At 43.9% G+C, this 13,715-nt stretch overlaps 1 pseudogene; it reads right to left on the bottom strand.

Moving 5' to 3' along the window:
* Positions 1–5,812: 5,812 nt before the first annotated feature.
* On the bottom strand, positions 5,813–7,091 carry LOC121442349 (annotated as a pseudogene).
* Between the last annotated feature and the right edge of the window lie 6,624 nt (positions 7,092–13,715).

The raw sequence follows: 13,715 nt of genomic DNA, 5'->3' as shown, positions 1-13,715 counted from the left end.
CAAGTAATAAAAGAATAAAGAGAGGAGGGAGATGGCCATGCCAGAAACCAAGGCCAAACAACAGCAACTGAGGATAATATTATAAACCGGGCTCATTGTTCCAATCGGCTGGCATGATGTGATCACATATCCAACAAGTCTTCAGGGAGTGCTGCTGGAGGTGGGGTCTGCATTAGAGGTTGGCTAACCAAACAATGGTCTCTAGACACTGCTTAATCTTGCAAACAAAACCCTATAAACAAGGTACCATTATCTAGTTCACTTTTTAATGGGGAAGCCAAGGGCCAAAGGGGTTAAAAGACTGGCCCAAAGTCACTTAGTGAGAGATGCTTGATTAGTTCACTTTCAGAGTCTTCAGTGTTTGCAAACTACTGTTGGGTATGGAGGAAAAGAATGCACCATTTAGACACTTATAATTGGAGGGGGAGCTAAGAGTATGTGAGGCTCCATAGGCAAGAACCAAGCAATCACAACAACAGCAGCAGTGATTGCTATCTTGTTTCCTTTTTGACTCTACTGGCAATTGCAGGCAAGATCTCATGCATCTTAGGCAAGGGCTCCATTGCAGACCTATATGTACCTCCAGTCCTCCTTTATAAAAAACCTTTCAAGCAAAGTCTCATTAATTGCTCAGGCTGGCTTTGAACATGCCACCCTTCTACTTCAGCCTCCCGAGTAGCTGAGATTACAGCCTGTACCAGCATCATCATCATACCTCTCATGAAGCACGTAGTATGCATTTATCTGTCCGGATTTGCTGAAGAAATTAGAAAATGAACACTGCAGCAATTCCCATGATATTCTCATAATTCATTTAGACACAGGAAATCAGGGCACAGGGAAGGATTAGATCCATTGACCAGGATTAGGGGCAAGGAAAAAATTTTGAACCCCAGCCTAGCTGTATGGTATCATTATTTTAAGTACTGTGCAAATTCCTACCCAGAAGGAATAAATACTGGCAAAGATTGGGAGGAAGTAGTCTGGGGGTAGGAGGAAGTAGAGTCTCAAAGGGGAGAAGACATTGGGCTATGGGGGGCCATGGGTGTCCATAGAGAACCTGCTCTCTCTTCCACAGACAGTGGGAGGCCTGGGGCAGGGTACAAGGCCAAGAATGACATGACCAGAGTGGTATTTTAGAGCATTTCACCAAAGAGCATAGACAGGACGACTAAGAGGCAGGGCCATACACCAACTGTCTACAGAGAAATTAACAGGATTTTCAGCAAGGCAAACAAGGCAACCCTGGAAGAAACGAAGGGGGCTCAGAGTGAGGCGCTCTGTGAGGGACTGACCTTGGCAATGAACTGGCCGTGGCAGGTAAAGGAGGAAAGAGCTGAGATCTCACTCTCGGAACACACAGCTCTTCCTTAATGAACCGAGTGAGGTTTTTTATTAAGCATTTGTTCTCTGGCCTTGCCAAGAAATCATGAAACGTGGACTGGCTCCCATAGCGGCCTGGGGGCTCTCCAGACATGATCCTGCATGCCTGCCTGGCAGACAAGGCCATTAGCCTGACAGCAGAGACACAAACATACTGCTAGGTTAGATGTGGGTCCTAATAGGTAAGTGGGTAAGGTTTCAGTGCGCTGCCATGGTGAGAGAGAGGGGCAACCGGAGAGCTGGATCTCTTCATAACTGCATACAAACCAGGAATCTTTTCTCTGTAAAGCTTTTCTTACATCGTTTTTGGCTTGAGACCCTTGTATACCAAAGCGTTGGTTCTAGAATCCTGACCTGTTTTGTCCAATTTGCTTGTCATACTTAACGCTACTGACCAGAACAATGCAGAAGTTGAATGTTCTCACAACCACAGAAAGTGCTTTTGCTCTGAGCTGTCTCAGACTGCCAGACCAGAAGGAGCCTTCCAGACAGACCATGGGACCCAGCCTCTCCCATTCCATAGACGAGCAGTCTAAGACCCAGAGGGAAGGAAAGATATGTTCACAGACACACAACCAGCAGGACAGAATGGAAACTAAGTGGTTCTAGGCCAAGCCCAACACATCCCCAAGCTCTTTACGATTGCTCCAAGGACCTAAGGCTCATTATTATTTCAGGCTAATTAATATTCCCCCTTTGCCCTCCTTTGGTTCCCTAAGAATGGAGATATTCTCTCCAAGATGCTGAAACTTCCCTGGAAGAATAGTTTCCTTAAAAGAAGAAGAAAACCAAAATAAAACACAACAAAAACTAGAGACCACTCCCTTTAGGTCCTCGCATATTTTAGCTCAGGGTGAGCTCATCCCTGAGGCTGTAGCTGAGAGATGAACAGGAATAATTGCATAGGGAGTCCTAGGTAGGCCGGGAGTCCCAGCGCCTAGACTCTTATAGGCTCCTTTCCCCCAGCATATATCATCTAATCCAACCAGGCCTTTGTCTTCACGCTCATGTCAGTGCAACTCGCCAAGACTTGTCTGACCACCCAGATGCCTATTAAAGTTTTAAAAATACAAAACCAAGCCCCACAGACCAGGGCCTGGAATGTGCTTTCTGCTATAAACCAGCAACCAGTGTCCTCCGCAGATGACTGTGACCCTGTTTATTGATGAACCAAGAAGCCATGGGCATGGATTTTAGGAAATATTGATGCCCCACTAGTACCAAGACCTTCTGGTATGTTCCTCGTATGGGTTTCTCAGAGAAACTCTGTCCTCACAGCAAAGCCTTCAAGATTCATTAACTCTGGTTTATAGGAAACGTAGGCAGGGTCATAGTAAAGTCATGAAAGCTCAGTCATATTTGATGTTTGGAAGAAATTCATGGAGATGGTTGTGGTCCTCCTGGAGTGGGGGTGGAGGAAGAAAAGGTATGAGTTTTCAAAAACACAATATTCCCCAAGATCATCAGTCTGGGCCTGGCCCTGGCGTTCACTGTCCTGGAGAAAAGTCCTCTTCTGGGGGTGAGGCCCTGTTGGTACCATTGACTATCTGGCCTGAGGGTGACACTTAGTGAAAGATCAGGAGTTGGACACAAAGTCTCAGAGATGATGATTTGTGAATCTGAATTACACTGAGTAAAATTTTCTCTCTCTTATATATCATCAGAATTTCTTATAATTTGAAAAAACTACATATTCCCATGTTATAACTGGGAAGTAATTACTAATAAAATAATTCTCTTGCTGGACATGGTAGTACAGACCTATAGTACCAGAACTTGAGAGACAGGCAGGAGGATTGTGAGTTGAAGGCTAGCCTGTCTTAAAACAACAACAACAGCAGCAACAACAACAATAGCAACAATAACAATAGATATAGTAACAACAGCAACAACAATAGCAACAACAATAATAGCAACAGTAACAACAGCAACAGCAGCAGCAGCAACAATAACAATAGCAATAGTAACAACAGCAACAGCAGCAGCAACAATAACAACAACAGCAGCAGCAACAACAACAACAACAGCAGCAACAACAGCTACAGCAGCAACAATAGCAACAGCAGCAGCAACAACAGCAGCAGCAGCAACAACAACAATAGCAACAACAACAATAGCAATAGTAACAACAGCAACAACAGCAGCAGCAACAACAACAACAATAGCAACAACAATAACAGCAACAGCAGCAACAATAGCAACAGCAGCAACAATAGCAACAGCAGCAGCAACAACAGCAGCAGCAGCAGCAACAACAACAATAGCAACAACAATAACAGCAACAGCAGCAGCAGCAATAAAAACAGCAACAGGAGCAACAACAATAGCAACAGTAACAACAGCAACAACAACAGCAATAGCAACAGGAACAACAACAGCAGCAGCATCAACAACAGCAGCAACACATTCTCCTTTTGCATTCCAATGTAATGGTTTCAATTGACTAACTAGAAAGTGCTTTGTATCACTTGATGTCTGTTTTTTTTTTTTTTGAACAATTGGTTAACTGTATCTTTTATAGCTCTAATAGGGAAGCACATATACAATAGCTGTCTTGACACAATGGAGAAGAACAATGGCTTTGACTTGAGATCCTGGGCTAGAATATCAATCTTGCTACTGCTGAGCTGTGTGGACTTGGTAAAACTCCTAGTCTCTGACCTCAGCCTCCAGGCTAACCATACCTGCTTTGTAGAGTCGCTGGGATATAAAGCCTACAGCAATACTTAAGCTCAATGAGGTGGTTAAAGACAATCTACTTTGGCAGCAGTCAAGTTCCTGTCTTCTTTTTTTTTTATTAAAGATTTCTGCCTCCTCCCCACCACTGCCTCCCATTTCCCTCCCCCTCCCTCGATCAAGTCCCCCTCCCTCATCAGCTCGAAGAGCAATCAGGGTTCCCTGACCTGTGGGAAGTCCAAGGACCACCCACCTCCATCCAGGTCTAGTAAGGTGAGCATCCAAACTGCCTAGGCTCCCCCAAAGCCAGTACATGCAGTAGGATCAAAAACCCATTGCCATTGTTCTTGAGTTCTCAGTAGTCCTCATTGTCCACCAGCAATACCACTCTTGGGAATATACCCAAGAGAGGCCCTATCATACAACAAAAGTATATGCTCAACTATGTTCATAGCAGCATTGTTTGTAATATCCAGCACCTGGAAACAACCTAGATGCCCTTCAATGGAAGAATGGATGAAGAAAGTATGGAATATATACATATTAGAGTATTACTCAGCAGTAAAAAACAAGGACTTCTTGAATTTTGCATACAAATGGATGGAAATAGAAAACACTATCCTGAGTGAGGTAAGCCAGACCCAAAAAGAGGAACATGGGATGTACTCACTCATATTTGGTTTCTAGCCATAAATAAAGGACATTGAGCTTATAATTCGCGATCCTAGAGAAGTTCCCGTCTTCTGATTTCCCCCAATGACAATGACAGCTGGTTTTTCTTTTGGAGTCACTCTGAGTCCAAGCTCCAAGAGCATCAAGAGCAGCCCCCGGGCAGCCTCACATCGCTTTAGAACACCAAGATGTCCTTCCAGTCTTGTCTAAGAGTCTGGCAGAGTAGAGACCCCAGCATTCTAGCTTAGGGTCTGGTTCTGGAAACTGATTGGGTAAAGACCAAGTGTCCAGGCTCTTTCTTGGTCATCTGCCACCACATCAGACTGAAGGTCTCCCATATACTATGAGGGACCTGATTTTTCACCCTTATTAATTGTGCTGTGTAGAACAAGGGGCTACAAGATAGCGGATTCTCAAAGGCTCCTCATGTGGGATCTGGTTAATGGAATTATCTGGGAACGGAGCCATAGCCTTCTGTTCCACATTGCCTGTGCCAGCTCTGTGCCTTGATGATGGAGTTGAGTTGCTGCAGTGCCGAGACTGTATGGCGTGCTACCTGGCTCTTTAACAGGAAACATTGGTTCATTATGGTATTGTGGAAACAATGCCAGAGTTAGGAGCCCAGAGAGCAGCCCTGGCTCTATCAGTATCTTTCTCCAGGCCCCCGGAGGAATTTACCGCTTCCTGTTGGGTTCTGAAGCATTAGTGGATGCAAGGGTTAATCCTGATTATCAGTTTGGTGGGATTCAGGATCACCTAGGAGACACACCCCTGGGGGCAACTGCAAGTGTGTTTCCACTGGGGGTTAATTAAGACCCATCCTGAATTTGGACAGCCCCATACCATTGGCTGGAGGCCCAGACTGAATGAAAAGGAGAAAATGAGTTGAGCGGCCACACTCACGTTCACCTCTCGGTGCTTCCTGACTACGGATGCAATGTGAGCAGTCATCTCCCGTTCTCGCTGCCAGGCCTTCTCTGCCATGGTAGACTGCACCCTTGAACTCTGAGCCCAGATACGCCTTTCCTTTCCTAAGTTGTTCTTGTCTGCTGTATGGTTCCAGCAATGAAAATAGCTACTCTCATGGCTGAATGGGTTCTCCAACTTCATAACCCTTGTTATTGTGCAGGCTCTTGAGGGGTTCTCTCCCCGAGACCGGAGGCCCCTGTGTTTGGGTTAGCAGAGTGTCCTTCTGAGGGAATGCCACTAGACCTTAGGAGTGACTCAAAGGACACAGCTGAACTTCCTCAGTTAGAATTATCTTTAAGTTGGGCAGTGGTGGCGCCCACCTTTAATCCCAGCATTTGAGAGGCAGAGGCAGGCAGGCGGGTCTGGGAGTTCAAGGCCAGCTGGCCAACAGAACAAATTCCAGGACAGCCACTGCAATATCAGAACAGTAACCAGGACCCTCTATAGGAGGATAATAGTTGTAGTTTTAGTACCAAAATGTTTTTGGTAGATAACCTTTGATCAAGTGGTGTTTTGGTATAAACGGGTGGAAAGTTTTTTTTTTTTTTTTTTTTTTTTTTTTTTTTTTTTTTTTAGTGGTGTCTCTGGATGGACTCTCCAGCTTTTACGTTTATAATTTTTATATACCTTTTTAGGGCTAAGTCTTTAATGGAGGAACTATGTGTACATTTTTTGTTTTAAATGTATTTACAAATTTTTTAAAGGCTTTTTTGTTTAGTACATATCCTGTTCCTCCATTTATGTATCCCCGTTTCACACAGGGCTTAAATCTTCTTCCAAAGTAAATGGGTTGTTTAGGGTTATACTTTGATAGAAGCCATCTCAGATTGTGCAGTATGACATATGAGTCATCATCTGCTTTTATAAACCAATCAGCATCTTTTAAATAATGGTCATACACATATTGAAAAGCTTTAATTCTTTTTCAGTAGAGCTGCTCTCTGTCTTCTTTGGTTTTTAATCCCATAGTAGGGAAGTCTTGATTTTTTTTTTTGAACTTATAAATAATACTTTATTACAACGCTGGGCCCATGTAGCTTTGACATATTTGGCCTTTTTCTCTAGATTTTGAGGGCTTGTCATAACCCAACAAAGAATTTTAACTTTCTGATAGAGGTTCTCAGCAATGTTTGTGTTTTTATCTTTATGTTGGCTAGAGTCTGTATTGAAGTTCATTTGTCCCTTGAGGTGACTGTGTCCATTATCATCTAAATGTCCAGCATGAGGGTCATTATGAAGCATACTAGGCTGGGTGTCACCCTCCTCTCCCAACAAAATACTCAATAGTTGAGAACATAAAAAAAATCCTATTGCTGATCCACAGAGGAAGATTAAAAAATTCAGCCAAGGTTTAGAGGCCATTTCCCGAGAGTGTATTTCTGACGTCAGCCGTGGCTCCCTCTCGCCCCTCCCGGAGGCGAGGAGGAGGACGACGCGACCCTCGACCTTCGCTGCCCCAGCCAGCCGCAGCACGGGCACAGGCCGCTAGCCAGGGCCACCCGCAGCTGCCCACTACACAGAAAAATCCTGTCCCAAAAAACAAAAACAAATAAACAAACAAATAAACCAAAAAAAAAAAGACAAGGAAAAAAAAAGGATTATCTTTAAGGAGGTAATGTAATACCTTTAGCAAGAGAGAGAAGTAACAGCAAATTCGAATGCTGGTACCTTCTTTTTATGAGCTAGGGGGCTATGACTGCTGAAGAGCTGTTCTGAATATGCAGCGTTTGGAGGTGTGGCTTGAGTACTGAACCTGTTCACACAGTGGGTGAACAAAAGCTTTGGGGTGCCATAGCTGGACACTTGGCTCTTGTAATCCATCTGCGTATCACCTTTCTAGGATCTTGGTTCTAGACATCACAAGGATCCCTCCTCTGTAAAGAATTCTTTGAAGGTTCTCCTTTCCAGGTACTGTTGGACAAACAGTAACCCCAGAACTCTATGCATTGGTTGTCCAGCCTTCAGCACTGACACCCGTTTCAAAGACAGATACTGACTGAATTACCCTTGCTTCGAACCTGTGGACTCTGTCAATGAAAGCTGACATCTCAGTGCCTGGCCAGAGAGAACAAAGAGAGAAGATTACTGATCAGAAAGCTATTGGCTGCATGTCTGCCTCTGTTACGGCAGATTCAGAGTGTGTCAGCCCGGTGTCAGCTGGTAGAGGCCCACAGAAACAGCTGTCTCAGGTGATGGAGGATGAGTCCCTCTAGGTAGACAAGAGGCTCAGCAGGGGTCTCTGAGGGAGTAACTCTGTGCTTAGAAAGATCTATGAGAAGGGGTAAGCTGCTAGAAAGTGGCAGAAGCCTATTGAGGTTGACCAGAAAGAGCAACAGGCCTTTCTGGTTTGTGCTTGAGCGCTGTCCTCAACAGGCAGAACCTCTTAACTACCAGCTGACCATGCCTCCACTCCCAGACAATGACCTTGGAAAAGCAGAGCTGGGGAAGGCAGTTAAGGCTACATAGGTCTCTACACGGTTCTGCTTAGCAGTGTGTTAAAGTAGATGGGACAGAGACTAAGGGGGGTGGACTAACTGTCCTCCCCCAAGTGCTGCTCAGGACCCCATGGCTCCCTCCCCCTTGTCATAGGTACCCAGCTATAGCGGTGCAGATGTGGCTCCCTAAAAAGTCCCCTGCTCTTCCTACATCCTTCTTTAGTCAATGATGCAACAGAAGAATAGGATGAGGGGGAGCTGGCAGACAGGTGCCTAGAACATCTATGATGTCTTGGGCATGTGGCATGCTCTTATTGATTCCTTGACACATTGTAAAGCTTATCTTGAATAAAAAGGAAATTCTCTGTGTGTTTGTGATGGACAGAGAGAAGGGAGAGAGACAGACAGACAGAAACAGAGGCACTGAAGTGAAACTGAATGGAGAGAACCATTTCTCCTGGAATTCAGGTCTCAATATGTATGTATGTATGTACGTATGTATGTATGTATGTATGTATGTACGTATGTATATATGTATGCGTGTATGTGTGTTTGTATGTGTATGTATGTATATATGTGTGTATGTATGTATGTGTGTTTGTATGTGTTTGCATGTATATATGTGTGTATGTATATATGTATGTGTGTATGTGTGTGTATGTTCTGAGTTTCGACATGCAGTATATGGTTTTTATTTGAGTTGTACTCACAGGAGTTCAAGTGCATGTCTGTTCTGGAGCTTGCCTTCTCAGTCGGGGACCCAGGGTGTCTACTTTCAGGCTATTTGCCTAGTGAGTGACAGAGCTAAGGGCAGAACATTTACAGGAATGCCTCCCTCTTTAACGGCACAAATCCCCACTTTAGCCTGTTCAGCAATCCAGAGTGGGATGCTCTAACATCAAAGAAAGAAAAAATAAATCCAGTCTTTCCTGCCTGGTCATGAGGTCTTGGGAACTGCCCCACTGGTCAAGAGTGATAGAGGACTGCTGGTGTCCCTGGGTGAAGGGTGGTGCTTCAGGGGACACTTAGAACCAGCAAAAGGGGTTCCATAGCTCGTAACTCTGGCTGAGGTGGCTCCCAGACTGCTTCTGAGTTCCCCAGACCTATCTCTTAGTTCTAGGAGGACTTGATCTTGTCTGAGAATTTCTCTTCCCAGATCCCACTCTCGTCTGCATGCAGGGTGTCATATTCGCCCTGCAAGACTAAGGAGCTCCATCCTCGACGCCAATTTCCCTGATGTCTGTACCAAAGAAGAGTTAAGCTGAAATGTGCTTCCTCCCTCTCCGAGAATGCCTGTTCTCGGCAGATGATTGACACACCAGGTGAGTCTCTCTACATACCCCAGGTGTGGGCCCTACCCACCCAGGCCTCAGTCATTCATCCAAATCAACACTCTAATCCTGGCATTCACGTAGAAGACATGTGCCTTACATACAGCAAGGGGGGGGGGCAGTCCTTTGCTGAGCCCCGATGTCTGGGCTCTATTCCAGACTTCCCAAGGGTGTGGGAAAGACCTTGTAAGCAAACACATTACTAATTCTTCCTTGGTGTATTGCTATTTATACTAGTTGGATAAATAGGCCCTGTCCAAAGACGAATGAGTAATGGGGAAAAAAGCCTTTTGCTGTTCATCCACAAGCAGTTCCATTAGCAAATCTCACTCTGAGAGATGTGACTTCTCCCCAGTATCTCCGAAATCGGACTTTATAATCCTCACTTGCCCCAAGAGGAAAAGAGAATTCCTCGGCTTAAATAAAACCTCTGAGGAGGCTTGACCCTGCACTCTGAATCTCCAAACCGTTGCTCTTCGTTCTAGGTCTTTCCCTATCCTCCTTTCTCAGCCTTCCAAGTCGCCACTTCTCAGCTTCCACTGGAGTCAGAGCCCTCTGGAACGCTGACATCTGGTTTTTACTTGCAAGGATACTGAAGCCATTGGCCTTAACATGGCGGTATCAGACTTCCTAGAAGTTGCCCAGGGTAGTAGTCTCATGTACCCCCAAGCCTGGAAGAGGTTTGCATTGCATTTTAGCAGAGAGCCAGGATATTTTGTTCTTGATGTTTCCACCCCGTATATAGGACTGTTCCCTGTGCTCAGAGAAGCGGTTATCACTTCGTATCACTAATTAGAAATTCCTCGGACACATGTGCAAACCCCATCTGTTAGTCTTGACTTCACACAGTAGGTCCAGGTTGGGACCCGAGAACGTTTATTTCTAACAAGTCCCCGGGCAATATTGATGCTGCTGTCTAGTGAGCATTGGAAATTCTGCCCCGAAGGATGACAAAGCCTGCTTAGAGAAGTGTCCAGACATGGGCCTTTTCCTCTTATATGCAAAACCAAACCTACACCTGCATTGAGTTCCTAGACTGTATTGACTTTGTCCTTGTAATGGTTGCTAGTGGCCTCACATGGATCCGTATCTTTCTGGGATCAGTGGCAGGATCAGAAATGGCAGGGGCTGGCTCAGGGGAGAAGTGTGCATCACTGGAAGAGAAGCACTGTTTCTAGTGGTGCACGAACTAACCAGTTGTTTCCACCATTTCCAGGTCCTACCTGGTTTTCTTAGATCCACAGTCCAGCTTGGACTTGGGGACTCTAAGGAGAGCATCTCAGAGACTCAACCAGGACCTTGGGCTCTAAGGAGAGCATCTCAGTGACTCAGCCTAGACCTTGGGCTCTAAGGAGAGCATCTCAGTGATTCAGCTTGGACCTGGGGGCTCTAAGGAGAGCATCTCAGTGATTCAGCTTGGACCTGGGGGCTCTAAGGAGAGCATCTCAGTGACTGGTAAGGTGATGAAGTTGCATAGGTCTATACCAGGACCACACTGCTTTCTTAATTAAAAAAGGATTTCTCTGTGTGTATGTGTTGGAAAGAGGGGGTAGAGAGGGAGAGAGGAAGAGGGAGGAGGAAAGGAAAAGAGAAAAAGAAGAGGAGACGAGAAGAGGTATGTGCTTGCCAAACATTTTATAAGGCTACAATTCCCCTGATACTCAAACCACACAAAGACATTAATAAAAAACAGAATTACAGACCAATCTCACTCAAGAATATTGATGCAAAAATGCTCAATAAAATACTGGCAAACCGAATCCAAGAACACATCAGAAAATATATAGAGAGGGCTTTTCGGGAAAATCGACACCTCACAGAGCTCATCTTTCTGTAGACACCACAAGGCTCTTAGGATTTTTAATTGTCATGGATTTGTAATGAGCAAAGTAAAGCCGAATTTTCAATATTATCTTATGTCCCATCATGAAGATCCTTGAGTTATGTCCAATTCGCTTTTCATTCTTGCTAAAATAGGATTATACATCCCCCCACCTTAAGAGTCTTAAATATGAGGATCTTTCAGCTTTCCCACTCCATCTTCTGAAATCTCTCCTAACCATCTCCCTTCAGAGTGAAGAGAGTTTCACAAGCTTCCCCGCAATAGATGGATTGCAGATAAGCCAAGGATGCCGCTGGAAGCATCTCAGAGGCTCACAGCATCCTTTCGTGGCTCCCAGGCCCTGTAACCGAGTAAAGGATTGAAAGCTCATGATTGCCTTGATTTACATCTTGTTAACACAATATGATGGGACCTGTTTCCTCCAACTCCTGCCAGCACTGTGTGCTGTTATCCTACGTTAAAAATCAGATAAAGAGAAACAATACCTTTTTATTCATTTAGTTTATATTTCTCAACTGTTAATAAGCATATATTAAAATACAGATGGCGTCTTGAGCAGAAGAGGTGGTGTTTCCACTCAGCATAGCTTAAAGAGTTGGCTACTTTGAATTAATCTGCTCAGTCTGGTCTGTGGGATCTTCATGGTTTCTTTGACCTATTATTTTCCAGGTTATCACTTCCTAACACCTAGGTCTAGGTTCTAGCATTTTTCTTAAGTTTTTGCATCTACTGCGATGCACTATGGGTGGCATTCTCTACAGGACACAATTCCCTGTGTCTTCTAGCGGTAGGAGCCATGATTAAGAAATATATAAGCTGTAATGTAACCATCCTGTCCAGGGAGTAGTTTGTGACTCCATACTTTCCTCACCCGCTGATGGAGAGATAGCCAGATGGTCCAACACTGTATTTTGCTTTGTTTTGTTTAGATAGAGTCTCACTCGGCAGCCTAGGTTGTCCTTGAACTCACTATGTAGTCCTACTGGCTTTGAACTTGTAGCTATCTTCCTGCCTCTGTTTCACTACACTTAGTTGCAGCATAGTCTTTGAAAATAGCATCTCAAGGTCCCGGGTCCCCACTGTAGTCTCAAGTAGTCTGTGCCTGTGGTCCTTGGTGATGGGCCTGGAAATGGGATCTGAACTCAGCAGGCATCCTACCAGGGATTATCTTGAATATATTAGCCTCTGGGCATCCTTGTGGGAGGGTATCTGAGGTAAGATGACCCATTCTCAAAGTGAGTAAGTAACACCGTTCCCTGGGCTTAGATCCTAACTGAATAAAAACAAGAAGGCTGCCACAGATTCATTGTTCTTGGTTTTCTTTTTTTAAAATCTTAACTTGTGGATCTTTTTTATTATTGTTTTTATTGAGCTATATATTTTCTGATGTGTTCTTGGATTCGGTTTGCCAGTATTTTATTGAGTATTTTTGCATCAATATTCTTGAGTGAGATTGATCTGTAATTCTGTTTTTTATTAATGTCTTTGTGTGGTTTGAGTATCAGGGGAATTGTAGCCTTATAAAACATTTGGCAATGTTCCTTCTGTTTCTATTGTGTGGAACAATTTGAGCAGTATTGGTATTAGTTCTTGTAGAATTTTTCACTGAAACCATCTGGTCCTGGGCTCTTTTTGGTTGGGAGACTTTAGATGACTGTTTCTATTTCTTTAGCAGTTATAGGTCTATTTAATTTGCTTATCTGTTCTTGATTTAATTTTGGTAAGTGATATTTATTCAGAAAGTTGTCCATTTCCTTTAAGTTTTCCAATTTTGTGGAGTACAGCTTTTCCAAGTATAACCTGATGATTCTTTGGATTTCCTCCATGTCTGTTGCTATGTCCCCCTTTTCGTTTCTGATTTTGTTAATTTGGATATTCTCTCTCTGCCTTTTGGTTAGTTTGGATAAAGGTTTGTCTATTTTGTTGATTTTCTCAAAGAACCAACTCTTTGTCTCATTGATTCTTTGTATTGCTTTCTTTGTGTCTATTTTGTTGATTTCAGCTCTTAAATTGAATTTTTCTTGATGTCTAGTTCTCCTGGGTGAGTTTGCTTCTTTTTGTTCTAGAGTTTACAGGTGTTCTGTTAACTTACTAGTGTGGGATTTTCCAGTCTTTTTATGTAGGCATTTAGAGATATGAACTTTCCTCTTAACACTTTTTTTCATTGTGTTCCATAAATTTAGGTATGTTGTGTGGTCATTTTTGTCCCAAGACTCTCTTCTCCCTTATCTCTAAGGTCATGAACAGCTACCACGGCATTGCATACTTATATAAACACCTTGGCATCTTCAGCCTAAGGTTCAAGGAACTTTGAATTGTCTTTTGAGTTCTAGGTGTCTACATAAGTATGGGTACTTGTACACCTGGAGCCCAGAAAATGGCGCTTCTCATGTGAATGGTCTTCTT

The sequence above is a fragment of the Microtus oregoni genome, unplaced genomic scaffold (assembly GCF_018167655.1).
Source record: "Microtus oregoni isolate MIOR12 unplaced genomic scaffold, Mior012 000091F_ref0000469, whole genome shotgun sequence".
NCBI lineage: Eukaryota > Metazoa > Chordata > Mammalia > Rodentia > Cricetidae > Microtus > Microtus oregoni.
This window is presented reverse-complemented; position numbering and strand designations above follow the sequence as displayed.